Source organism: Solenopsis invicta, chromosome 3, assembly GCF_016802725.1.
Source record: "Solenopsis invicta isolate M01_SB chromosome 3, UNIL_Sinv_3.0, whole genome shotgun sequence".
Lineage (NCBI taxonomy): Eukaryota > Metazoa > Arthropoda > Insecta > Hymenoptera > Formicidae > Solenopsis > Solenopsis invicta.
Window position 1 is genome coordinate 26,880,548 of NC_052666.1, and position 11,165 is coordinate 26,891,712.

At 37.6% G+C, this 11,165-nt stretch overlaps 1 protein-coding gene across 1 annotated transcript in view; it reads right to left on the reverse strand.

Moving 5' to 3' along the window:
• LOC105207885 (alpha-mannosidase 2) overlaps positions 1-1,853 on the reverse strand; it is a 154,406-nt gene extending 152,553 nt beyond the window's left edge. Inside the window, exon 1 of the mRNA XM_011177549.3 lies at positions 1,144-1,853. The gene's annotated coding sequence lies outside the window, so the exon portion shown is untranslated. The remainder of the gene's footprint in view (positions 1-1,143) is intronic.
• Positions 1,854-11,165: the final 9,312 nt, after the last annotated feature.

The window sequence follows — 11,165 nt, forward strand, 5'->3', positions numbered from 1 at the left end:
GAAAAAAAGAATAAACCGAGAAAGGCTTCAATTTTTTAATTTCGATAACTTTTAGCTCGTATTTCATAATAAAAATATCTTTGAAACATAATTTGGTTTAATTAAATATTGAATCACAGGCTGCCACGAAAAAAAGCAGATGATTCATTTAAATTTTATTCATTTAGCTTTATTTGTTATTTTCAATCTTTACTTTCAATCCTTTTGCTTCATTAATATTGTTATTGAATTAACAAGATATTTTCAATTAGACTGATGCTATTGATTTACACCCACACAAAATTAGTATCAAATCGACAATTCATGATTTTATACGTATAATTACAGATTTCGATAATCTTAATTTGCTTACATGAAGAAATAAGATTTCATGTTAAAATACAAATTATATCTGATCAAGATTACAAATTCTTTCAAAAAGAGTTTATATTCTTGCTTATGAAACAATAAGTTGTTGATTCAATACTAATTTTTTTCTGTTTAAATAAATTCTTGCCCGAATATTTGTTAGAGTTTTATTATATGTAAAAATGTTGATTTAATTCCTAATGCTACTTTCACCAAATTTGCAAATAAATGATACAAAACGCGATTTCGCGTAAGAATCAAGAGAGGGGAAACAAAGAATGAAATAATTTTTAAACCAACAAAAGAATTGCGCTCATAATTTACGCAAATACTCAGACGTAACAATACAACGGAAAGAACAATTCTATTGCAGCGTCTAAAAATTTAGGTAGATACAGATCAGAAAATAATTTTATGCTGAGCGATCAAAATAATTGTGCCGGACGTCTAAGCGTAATAATATTGCTGCAAACAGTTTTGACGTTCTAGCAACCAAATTAAATATCAGATACGATCTTTTAAACAGTCCAACATAAATTATTTTCAGATCCGTGTTTCAGCAAAATTGTTCTTTCCGTGTAGAACAATCTCTGAAATTTTTTAATTTTTTATAATGCTTTGATACATGACACGTTACATACATACTTGACTCAACAGCACTTTTCTTGCGTGCGCACACACACAAGGAATGAAACGTAGACAGCACAGGAGTATCGCGAATCCGCGATCATCTCGCAACCACAGCCTCCTTTACACCAAGTTCGCGGAGAAGAGATGGTACTCCTTTGTACTTACCCGTCGTCATCGCGGCGCCCGCGCCGCAGGTATCCACCGCAACGTATCCTCGGGGTGCGACGATCCCTTCGACGATTCCTCGCGGATGCCCTCGGTGGAAGTTGCGTGAGTCCACAAGTCGCACAAGAGGCAGTAGCACACCGCGCAGCACTTTCGCGTAATCGAAAATCAACTCTCCCTCCGTTGGGACACGCGCGCTCTTCACGCGGGACTCCTCCACGTTCCTCCGACGCACACGCGATCGCGGAGCTCCTTCGGCGGAATGGCGAGCGTGTGTGTCTCGTTCAAAGTCAAGGGAGAGCGGCCTGAGCGGCGCCCGTCGAAATTCAAGCACGTCACGTGACCCGCCGCGATTGGCCGTTGCGCGCCTTTTCTCCCGCGCACTGCTCGTCACTACCTCGCCTCGCGCCTTTGCCGCGAATGACGCGAATCTCGAGGATCGTCCCGACGATGATGACAACGACGACGACGACGACGCCAACAATGACGACGATGAAATTCCAATCTGGCGTGTGCACGCGATGTCGACGTGATCGCGGGATCGCGACAAAGACGCACGCACGGTTAGCTCGACGCACACCGAACTCCGTTATCGCTGATCCGAATGCAGCTCTACCGTTTCGGGAATTCCTCCACGAAAAACCTTCGCAAACCTTTGTCCGGTGGGAAGAAAGCGGCCCTCGTGTGCGCGAATCGCCGAGAGAGAGTCGCCGAGAGAGAGAAAGGAACGAATCGAGACACTGGCGAATGTCGCGGGACGAGATTCAGCGGGAGCGGCACGAGTTTACCCTGAAGTGAGGCTCGAATTCGTGTTTCGTCATGTGACACGTGACACGCTCGCTCGCCAGCCGGGTTCGTTGCAGAATTCGGATGTGTTGACTCGCGTCACGGTTACGTTCGAAATCGTGATCGCACCGGACGCCGTGGTTCAAGTTCGTCGGCCGTGTGTGTTTACGTCTCCCGTGTGTTTACGTGCGAGTATACTATACGCTGAAGTGACACCACGCACCACCGCGCGAGGGGAAAGAACGATGATCGCCGGCGGCAGGACGCGATCCTCTTACCGAGGGACGGTGACGGTCGGGGAGAGGGGGGGCGAACGAAGTGTCGGTAAGTACACCCACGAAGGGAGAGAATCCGGACGGGTCTCCCGCCGCGAGAAAACAACACGATCGTAACGTCGTGGAAGGACGGGAGGCGATGAGCCGAGCGGCGCGGCCAGTTCCTGCGCCGCTCCGTCCTCCTCCTCTCTGTTTTACCTCCCTCTCTGTCCCCCTCTTACTCTCTCTCTCTTTCTCTTTCTTCCTCCCGTCCCGCGGGCGTACGCGTACTACGATCGTGCCACGCGGAGCTCACGTCGTCGAGCGCGTCTCGCGCGAATTACAGCACGCATCGTCCTGGACTCGCATCGAGTGGAAATAACGAAAGCAATATCGGCGCACACGGGACATCGTACGACGCGACCTCCGCGATCCGCGGAAGGACTGTCGTCCGACTACGTTCACCCGCGCCCCGCCATTGGCGTCGGCGGTCGGCGGCAGCGGCAGGAGCAGGAGCGAGAGCGAGACTGCGCGCGACGTAGGAGGAGTGGGGGATGGTAGAAGGTCGGCAGGGTGGGGTGACGGGGTATGCGCGCGCGCGCGCGCACGTACACGGGAGCGAGTGAGTGAGATCGAAGACCTTGCGGCCGGTGTTTACGGTGATTCCATGCTCGCGACAAGGACGAACGTAGTGCCAGTGCCACGGCCCGAAGAAGGGTGGACGAGAGCGAGAGGGATGCTCCGCAGGATCGTAGGCAGCCACCGCGGATGCCACGGCGACGACGACGACAACGCGGACGGCGTCGGTAAGTACGTTTCTTCTCTCATTATTGACTCGCGCGTGCCATAGCGTACGCTTCTCCCTCGGCGCGCATCGATCCGCTCTCTCACTCTCGGGATGATATTTGAATTCCAAAATGATGACGCTCCGCCGGACGACGCTCCCTTTCTGTTTTGACTGCGTTTCGATGAGTAACACCGACAAGGACGATTCTAGATGATTCCAACGCTGTTTTCTGTGTGAATATTGTTGCGAGAGATCGAGTGTCATCGAGTGTGTTTTCGAGTGAAAATTATGGATACGCTAACCTCGAATCACGCGTACTAGAGATGCATTTCGTATTTACACGCAGATCTTTTGCAGCAGTTGTTTCGCGAATCAGCGACCGAGTTAATCTTACAATTTAACGCGATTGTTTGGCCTTTCTAGAAACTCCCGCTGTTAAGTCGGCCCTGTTCTCTGTTAGGTTAGCTCGTGTCAGTCGGGTAAGGCGGCGCAGCGGGCAGGGGGAAGACGGCATCGAAGGGCAAGGGGGGGAACCGACCACCGAGTCGAACGACCGGTCGAGTTTGCGCACTGGACAACCGGAGTACAAACTTTTTCCGTGTTGCACGGGCCAACTTGTATGCATCCGCGGCCTGCGGTAGGTCGGCCTTTAAAATCCGCCACGATTTGTCCTTGAGACGAAAGCCGAATCGACATACCGCACGCGGTATATATCCAAGGTATACAAGATGTGCCTCCTTCCGCCGCCACCGCTCCGGCACGCGATCGTTCACGGCGTTGACCCTCGTGATCTCTGTCCGTATCGATCCCGCGCTAAACTCCAGATTTCGTTTCTAATAACGGGTTTTGAGAAGCGAGATCGTGCAAGGTAAACCTCGTTCGAAACGCATCCGGATTTCCTTTGATTAATCGTTGACTGAACTTTAAAGAATTGAGACCGACGAGAGAACCGATCTCTCGGAACCTTGATAATTTCGTTCTTACGAAGCAGCTGTCTAACGTTTTTTTTAAACTTGCCTCGAAAATATCGTCTCGAAAAGATTATTACATTTTCGTGTGATTAAACACGGTAGAGGAAATGTTTCTTGCTCTGTTAAACGAATTAAATCTTAATTTTTCACGAATTAGATTTTCGTCGTTAACAATTGCTAAATGTAAATCTAAAAGCCGAGCTGAATTTCGAGCAATTTAATAGTTAAAATATATAAAGTTTGTACATCTTTAGTGCGTGCATCACACGGTATGGTATATGCAATTAGCTTTCCAAATTAGAATTCTGATTATAACTTTGCACATAGAGGAGAATTGCTAAATACGTCAAAAGTACAAACTCAATATTTTATACTTTTTACTTGAAATAAATAACATTTAGTGATATAAAACTAAAAAAAAAATGAAATAAATAAAAAATGAGAGAGAGTAATATAGACAGAGTTTAACAAATTACATCTTGTTTTGTGTAGATTATTAACAATACTGAGAGAAAAATTAATTAAAAACAAAAAATTTTACTTAACACAAAAGAATTATTTATTTGACGGGTCGTAATAGTTTATTTATTTGTAATTAAATTAAAACTTTTTTAATAATTGAAATATTTATATAAATAAAGTGAAATAATTTTTAATTAATTTTTTCTTACAGTTCTAGGAAATATTTACTACTACATTATTTTTATATTCAAGAATTTTTAATCTAAGAAAACAATTTAATTAAGAAAGTAATTTAAATTTAATAATATTATTTGTTTACTTGTAAAATTATTATTGAAATATAAAAAATGTAAAATACAACATTTTATACTTAAGATAAGTATGTCTACTTACTTCTTAAAAGTAATCATACTTATTTAAACAGAACAAACAAATGCTTGCATCAAAATGTTAAATGTGTTTTTTTAAATAAAGCTTTATTGTAAAATATTTTACATTTATTGTATGTGCAATTGTATGTATTAAATTATTGTAAAGATTAAGAGGATATTTTTTATCAAATTCATCAAGTTTCGTAAATTGTACCATAAATTTTATTACAATAAATAATATTAATGTAAAACTAATAATAATAATAACAGAACTATAATAATTGAGATGAAAAAAATGTAAAAATAAATTCGAGCCAGTTTTATTTCAACATTCTTACTTTTTCATTATTATTACATTTATTATTACATATTTAATTGTCCTTTTTTTGATAAATAATTAATAAAATAAATAATAGTATTAGTTGATGATTTCTTATATTTCTAATTATTTCAATTCATTAATTCGATATTTTTAAAAAGTCGATATAATTTAGGAGATCAACAGGTTAGCACAAAATGAAATATGTATATAATCTATTCAAATTTTGTCTCTAATACTCATTTGTTATTTATCATCTTTTTGTTATCAAATGTTGTTTATATTAAGTAAAAATATATTAATTAGGTACTTTAGGTACTTTAGGTACGATTTAGACAATCCGTTGCCTAAATCGTCTCTCTTGCAGTATGTAATTTGTTATTAGTAAAAGATAAATATTGTAATAATAGATAATAAAGTAAATATTGTAATATCTAAAACATCAAACTATAATTTCCAACGTTTATTTGTGTTGTTATGAATTATTATCATATATAACAAATATAATAAAGTATTATAAAACAATAATTATAACATAATATTATATAATAAAAAATAACTGACGTATTTGCAACTTTCTCCTAAGTTTCTTATTTTGATCATGTTGCTATACGTAATATATATCATTTCCAATTTTCACATATATTTCTCCTTAATCTATATTTCTATATCTCGCTAGAGATCTGAATAAAGAAATAAAGAATAACATTTGACATCTAACGTTTTCCGTCGTCAGGTTAAAGATCCACAGACTATGAATTTGTAGAATACGATGATTCTTCTAACGGTATGAACCTAATCGCGAAACGATAGTGGTCACACACGGGCGCGCACAATTTTCTTTTGCATATAATATGCTTGAAGCATATAAAATACGCTCGCTCAATTATGAAATTGCATTACTCTGGAAAAGTGGAACGCAAGTAAACGGATTAAAGGCATGTAATGCATGCGCCGCTCGAGGCTGTTACCGTCTAGTTTTATACGCAAAGTTTACAAGCGCATCGATGCATTTATTCGATCAAATGCCTGCACGGCCGTTCGTTACGCACCTTTTCATTACAAGAAATATTTACCCTGTAATAATGTAATTTATCGCGATTGCCAATTTGTAAATATTTCCATTACTTAGCACTGCTAAACAGCATTCCGTGACGTTGAACGAAATAAAATAAAGCGAAGAAATTAAGTTTTAGAGATGCAAAACCAGTTATGCGTTGAATATTTTGTGCTACATAGTTTTATAGTAAATGTCACAAAAACTCGGGAATAAATTTAGAAATTTTAAAAATTTAATTTAGACACTGCAGGAAAAGTAGATTTGTTTGAAGATTGAAATAAAAATAAACAAGTTTGTTAAATAAACAACGAAAATTATAGATAAGTAAAGACTTTAAAGAGTATGAAAAATCTTTGGAATTGACTGAAATAAAATGACTGAAAATTGACTTTAATCTTTCCAAAATAATGAAATAAAAAAATATATAGAAGAATTAAAAAGGAACATGAATCTTTGACTAGCATCTACAAATAATAATTATTTTTTATTACATAATTATTATTTATATTAATAATATATTTTTATAATTTAGTTACTTTATTTGTTATTAAATTTAAATTATTTTTACAACATTAAGAAAAATCTCAATTTTTTGTATAAGTACTTTAAGTATTCAAGATGATTTATACAAAATTTTATTGAGATTGTTTAGCTATTTTGTAAACAAATAAATAAATTTGATTTATTTTACAAAAGTAATCTCTGCATCGCAAAGAAATTTTACATAAATTATCTTGAACTTTTAAAGTACTTAAATAAAACAGATGTTTTTCATTATTTATTATTTCATTATTTCATTATTAATTATATTTTTATTATTTTTATTAGATTAATTTTTATTAGAGCTCATGTCTACTTCTTATTGAAATAACTTTTTATCCAGATAGGAAATTGTCGTCTAATTTTTTCTACTTTCAAATGTAATATAAAACAATCTGTTCAACAATTTTTTCTTAATTTTTTTTTATGTTTTGAGAAATATCCTATACATCCTTAACAACATATTACGATCAAGAATGTAGATCGCGTTGTACTGTTACAAATTTAAAAGATATTGATAAAAGGAATTTTTTATGCAAATTTTTTTATTCTTTGAAAAGTTCTTTGTTTTGCGAGATATTTATCTCTCTATTAATTAACGCACGAATTTTTCTCTTATTGCTAGACTATTTTATGTTAAAATCTTAAATTAGATAAAGCACGAGTTATTAGCACGAATTATTTAGCGGTAGCTTAGAATATAGAACTCATTCGAGCGTCTGTAGATCGCATAACACTTTGTAATGCACCGGTGGCGGTTCATTTGGATATTAGGCCACAGTAACGCGTATCTTCGGATACGAGACCTGAAACTTCGCCTTGGTTAATCGAATCAACCAATCCCGCTCGAGACGCCGAGCCATGCTTTAATTAGTAGTCCAACCTCGACCGTTTAATTCACTCGCATTTCGACCTTGAAGGTCGGTGTCTCTCCGTCTTGTCGTTAACGCGAACACCGTGACTCTCGTTCCAGCGTCTCGACAATAAAATTTCCATTAAAAGTGAAATGTCCCTTCTTTCTTTCTTTCTTTTTTTCTTTCTTTCTTTCTTTCTTTCCCTCCGTCGAATTCCGGCCGCTTTTGATTACGAAACACGGACGTGGAAAGTACGTCGCAAACTTGGACAGCGATGTAAAAATTTATTCGCTCTTGCCATACTTATTTCGTTCTTATCTGGACGTCGGCACGGCGGGATAAGTGCCGACGAAAGAAAAAAAGGGAAAAAAATAAATAAGAGAAAAAGGGATGAGAGGAGGGCGCGACGGAGGAAGCACGAAAACGTAAAGAGTGCGGATGAAGGTGGAAACGAGGGAGACGAAGTTGGGGAAAACCCGGCGAGCATTAAGACCAGATTGAAAATTGAATTATTAACGAGCGACCTGCCGCCCGGCATGTAAATCATACGGAAATATTACTTTTCTTTTCGGAGGGAAAAATGTGGCTCGAACGCGAGACATCATCCGGATGCAGTTTCGTTCGCGAGCAATCTTCCTTCCTTTCTTCCTTCTCTCCTTTATTTTTTTTCTTAATTCCGGAATTCCTTTGTTATTTCATTTCTCCCCCCCCCTCCTTTTTTTGGACCACTCTTCCACATCTCTTAAGCGTTTCTTGTCTAATTTTACGCCACGTCACAAGTTATCGCTCCCACGAGATCCACTTGCATCGCAAAATGCAGCATACATTACACATATTACGGGTGTTCACTTATTGTCACGTTTAATTTATATTGCTCGTCAACTCTGAGCAACCGCTCGTGAACGAGAAATAGAGATATTCCCGATGATATTATTTTATTCAATTTCTCTTAGTTTCTGCGGTTTTAAAAACTCAAAGTTAAAAATTAAGATTTCGACAACGACAGAATTTACGTAAAATTAGTCGCGCGGTGTTAGTCATCCATTTCTGAAACTTAATTTATCACAATGCCTTTTACACTTTATTATATAATATATTCAGAAAGTATGACCGTTGAGGATCTATCTCGTCGCGAATAATCGTTCCGAAATAAACACCCTGTACATGCGCTTCGTAGTTCCAGTCCGCTGTTTTATTCACTCCCCTGGACAGCTAATATACCGCGTTTAATTGAATACCAAATATTCCCCCATCAGCACGGCATGATATTTGTATAGCAGGGTATCGCCGATTCGCACGGACGTGACCGTAACTTCTTCCTCCCCTTTGCGCGTACCCTCGGATAATTTTCGCGAAATTTCTGGAGCATTATTAGAACGAAGCGAGAATGCAGCAACGTACCATTGCGACCCGCTTCCAATATCCGCGAGCGGCTCTGACAGATGCGCCTGTACTGCAGCAAACCCCGACTGCGAGGCAGTCACGAACGGCTGGTGCGCCAGGCGACACGTTGCAAACGCAGAACGTGGTGAATGGGAGAGTTGGAAAGTTATTCGGGACACGTCACCATTACCGCCGGCAGCACGCCCCTTTTTGCGCCCAAATCAATTTCTTCAACAGGAATTCTGCGCCCCGATGCTCCCTTTTTTTTTTTTAATCGAGACATTCGTCGCGGCCTCGCGTTGACCCAGTGCAGTTCTCTCATAAAAAGAGAAGTGAGAGAAGTAAACGCAAAGGGATCTAATTATAACAAAAGATATATTTTGTATCTTATTACATTTATTTGTATTTTTAATGTTGTTACCTTTTGAAAGAGTAGCAAAGAATCGCGTGTACAAGGATGGAAAGGAAATGAATAATATACGTAACGGACTCGCATACATATGTTGCGAAATATTTAGAGAGCTGTTTTTACGTATCTATTAAGGTACATGAAATTACACGGCTGGTAATGGCTTATTGTGATAATAAAAACAGACGGTGTAATATATTACTGCGGGAAGAACAAAAGTACTGTGAACATTCCCCATTGTTGTTCCCATTTCCACGGCACACACGCCGCAATATGTCATAGTCAAAGCCCCGGTATTAATGATCACACACGTACTCAGAGACAATTACACGTGATTTGTTAGGCGACTATAATTTAAACGGCACTACGAATGATACTACAAATATTTCGCGCGTACAAATGGTTCTGCAATCGATGGCCGATTAACGCGTAACGATTAAAGCGCACCGTGATGACGCCGCCGGTCTTTGTCATATAGTTTTTCGTCATTCCGGATAAATTGATGAAGTGTTTGCATCCCGATGCGATCGCAGGCAGCGTAGATCGCGAAAACGAGTTGCAAAATTCTGTCGGTGCAGACGGCCTGCGGCAAAGAGAAAAATCAAAAAGTTACACTTTTTTACGCGCACGTCATATTTTTTCGATGACACTCGTTCAATCCTTCTCGATCAAAGTTATTATTTTTATTTATATTTTTATTTATTGCACTACAACCGTAAAACTCAATCAAAATGCATATAGAAGATTATTAGCAATCTTTTTTTTTTAAATGTATTATAACAGTGAGATGCGAAATAAAACTGCGTACTTATGTTGACAGAAAGTTTTGTTTTGTCCTAGATAAAACTAAAAAAAATTATATGAAATACAAAAAAGGCAAATATTAATTTTTATAGGAAGTACGTAGGAATTTTATTATAATGTCTGTCTTATAATAGATATCACTTAAAATATTAATATACATATTATATTTTTTTGAGCCATTATCAAATAAAAAGTATCGCAATGATTAAGCTTCAATTGTTTTTAAAAACATTGATCGAAATGTGAAAGGTCATTGAACGAGTGAAAAAAGTTAGATACAAACGATAACAAACGATAGTTTATTCAAAGAAAAATAATAAAATTCTCTAGATGAAATGTTTTGACTGTACTAAAGTCCTTTTCAGTTAATTGTCGTTAAACTAACATTGAACATATTTAGAATCAGAACTATAAATAATTTTTCACAGAAATTTTTTTGGAACAGAAAAAATTTTTTTATAATAGGTCGCCACAATAGCAAATAAAATCAAGATAAAAATAAAATACAGTAACCAAATATTAGAATATAAAAAGATCTAGTTTTGTCAAAATAATGAAATATGATCCTCCTCGTAGCATCTGCACGCTAATCTTATCGTATATAGGTCAGAAACCTTTATTTTTCTTCCACATCTGAATTTTTTTTTTTCCATGGAAAACGATTTTTTTACGAATCAAACAAAATAATTTAGATCTTGTGGAATGCTTTTTTTGTCTTTAATTCTTTTTAAATAAAAAAAATAACAAAAGAATGATGGCTGGCCACTAAACGGTGAATAGAAATCGCAGAATATGAAATTACTATATAAGAGTCAAATAATAAAAAATTTCAAATAATAAAAATATTTCTCTAAATAGATCAATGTAATTCATTATCAAATACTTGTTACAAGAGATGTTATTTCAAATTCTTCCATGATATTCTTAAATCGTTCTTCTCTTTGCAGTCATGCGAGTAGGCCATAAAATTTACAAGAGGTAAAAGGTGGTATGTGTCCGGGCAAATAATTAATGAGACTCTG